Source organism: Tupaia chinensis, unplaced genomic scaffold, assembly GCF_000334495.1.
Source record: "Tupaia chinensis unplaced genomic scaffold, TupChi_1.0 Scaffold000528_1, whole genome shotgun sequence".
NCBI classification, from domain to species: domain Eukaryota; kingdom Metazoa; phylum Chordata; class Mammalia; order Scandentia; family Tupaiidae; genus Tupaia; species Tupaia belangeri.
Window position 1 is genome coordinate 2,839,574 of NW_006160041.1, and position 2,994 is coordinate 2,842,567.

The 2,994-nt window shown below is 49.5% G+C and overlaps 1 pseudogene; it reads right to left on the reverse strand.

The window, feature by feature from the left end:
* Positions 1-245: 245 nt before the first annotated feature.
* On the reverse strand, positions 246-2,633 carry LOC102489402 (ninein-like protein; annotated as a pseudogene).
* Positions 2,634-2,994: the final 361 nt, after the last annotated feature.

Genomic DNA, 2,994 nt, shown 5'->3' on the forward strand with positions numbered 1-2,994 from the left:
CTGCAGTCTTGGTAATGTTTCTTAACTTGCTCCATCATTATCTCTGTTTCTATACTTACTGGAGTGGAATCATGCCAGAACCAAATGACACCTGCTGGCCACTGGCCATGTCTGCCCAGGTCCCCATGGGATTGTGCCGGCACATGCAGCCATGCCCCAGGCCTCCAGCTCTGCTAAGAGCCACTTGTTATGGGCCCACTCTCAGAGCAGCTCTTATCTTTACCTTGGCCCCCAGAGGCTCAGCTTCACCTGTCGCTTTGCTCCAGGTGCTCAATTTTCTTGGCTCTCAGCTGCCCCAGGGGTGGAGTGTCAGCTTCTATTGTCTTCATAAATCTCTTCTCGGCTCTCTCCAGGTCCTGCCTGGCCTTGTCTCACTGCCTGCCCAGCTGTTCCACCTGCCTGTGGAATAGAGTAGCTCAGCTCCTGGTGGTGGCCAGACAACACTGTCTACTGGATGACATTGCCAACTGCCATGAGCTCATTGTCAAGGGCCCAGGGAGTAGCTCAGCTCCTGGTGGTGGCCAGACAACGCTGTCTACTGGATGACACTGCCAACTGCCATGAGCTCATTGTCAAAGGCCCAGGCCAGCTCTGAAAGGCTTGCCTTCTGGTCCACACTGAAATCCAGGCTCTGCAAGATCTCCAGGCTGTTCTGAAGCCCCTTCTGGGCCCACGCAGTGACAGCCTGCTCAGGAAAAGTGAAACTGGTGTTGTTGACTCTGGAGAAGGGGCTCAGGCCAGAACATGAGGGATGAGGTCATGGTGGTGAGGCAGCTCTTCTCCAGGACACAGTAAAGAGACCAGGACCTACTTGGTTTGACCAGAGTGGAAGATTCTGGAAGTGAGTCAGGCTCATGACTGAACAGGCCAAGCTGCAATTCCTCTAGACTCACTCTGCCACCTCTGTCTTAATCCACTTTGTTAAATAGGTCTTTGAGTTCCCCATGCTTCACATAGTTTATTCTGGCATTTTGTAGCACTGTTGGCTTCTTTATCTGACTTGAGACGCTCGATACTTTCTTGTAGAGATGCAGGACCTCGGAGCTGACTTTCCCGGTTGACCCTGGGTTGCTGTCATGGTATACACTGGGCTTCCGTGCAGAGTTCCACAGCTTGGACTGGTGTGGGTGGGTGTCCCACCTAGAGCAGCTCACATGCTTTGACTAGGCAGCATGAGAGGCAGCTGAGTCCAAAGAACTATGCTCTTCATCCTGGGGGCCAACACTGGCATTTGATGACAGCACGGCCACACATCTTCCTTAACGACCCCAAGGTTAACCCTGGTGAAGTGGCTGGAGGTCAGACAGCTACTTTTCCAGGGGAAACTTCAGGCAGAGGTGGGTCAGCTCCTCCTGGTCTAGGGAGCCTGTCTCCATGGTGGCCCAGTTGCTATAGACACCCTTGAGCTGAGAGACACAGCTGGCTCCCTTCTCCCTCCACCCCAGAACAGGCTGGCTATGCTAACTGTGCCCTATACCAGAGGCGGCTGAGGTCCCTGACTCAGTGCAGGGATCAGGTCAGGGAGGGGTCCTGGGCAGGAAGTATGGATGGCTGTTGTCTGCCTGTAGTCATGGGGTGGGACACTACAGGCAGGCTGCACGTGCAGTAGAGGGGTGACCTTCTCTGACTTTCTCATAAATATGATAGTATGTGTGTGTGTATATATATATATATACATAGTATGTGTTTGTGTGTGTATACATCTGAATGTTTGTGTACCCCCAAGATTCATTATGTTGGACTCCTGTCCCTAGAAGGTGATAGATTAGACAGCAGAACCTTGCAGGAGGTGGTGGTTCATAGGGGTGAGCCCTCATGATTGGGCTTGGCACTTTTATATAATATACCTTGGGAGCTCCTGCTCCCCTTCTATCATATGAAGACATCAAGAAGGCACTGTCTCGAAGCCAGGTCTCACCAGACTCTGAGTCTGCCAACCTATAATATTTTGTTAGGGCAATTTGGATGGATTAAGGCAGGCGTCCCCAACCCCCAGGATGCAACTGGTGCTGGTCTGTGGCTTGTCGGGGTCTCCCAACCCCATGAACCACACTGCGGGGGGTGGGTGGCAGTTGCGTGAGTGAGACCTTTTCAGTGTTTGCAGCTGCTCCCATCTACATCTACTCACATTGCTGCCTGGGCTCTGCCTTCTCTCAGACCATCGGTGGTATTGGTTGCTCATGAGAGCACAAACCCTACTGTGTGATTATTTAATTCTATATTGCAAAGTGGTTGTGGTAGAAATGGGGTACATGGTGGATGTGGTACATCTGAGTCACCCCAGGACCATGCCCCCCGACCAATTCCATGGAGGCATTGTCTTCCATGAGGCTGGTCCCTGGTTCCTGGTGTGGAGAAGGTGGGGAACTGCCAGACTAAGGCATAAATACAGTGTTGCCTAGCATTAACATTTTACATTAGAATGTGACACTTGTTACAGTGGAAGAACCAGCATCATACAAAATTATTAACTAGTGCTCATACTTTATTCAGATTTTCTTATTATTTCCTATTATCCTTCTGCTACAGGATCTCACCCAGGTTACCACATTGCATTTAAGCTCTTTTCGGCTCTGACAATTTCTCAAACTTTCCTTGCTTTTGATGATTTCTACAAATACCTGGTCAGGCATTTTGTAGCACGTCCATCAACTGGGGCTTGTTTGATGTGTTTCACGTGATTTGATTGGGGTTGCGGGTTTTGGGGGAGTAGACCACAGAGCTGGAGTGTGCTCATCACATCACACCAAGGGTACATACTGTCAACGTGACTTCTCATTGTTGCTGTTGACCTTGATCACCGGGCTGAGATAGTGTTTGCCGGATTTCTCCACTGTAAAGTTGCTCTTCTCCCTGCACCTTTATTTATTTTTTATTTATTTTAAGAATTATTTATTTAATTTTATTTATTCATTCGTTTTACTTTTTAATTTGACCTGAAAGACACACACACACACACAGAGAAAGAGAGAGAGAGAGAGAGAGAGAGAGAGA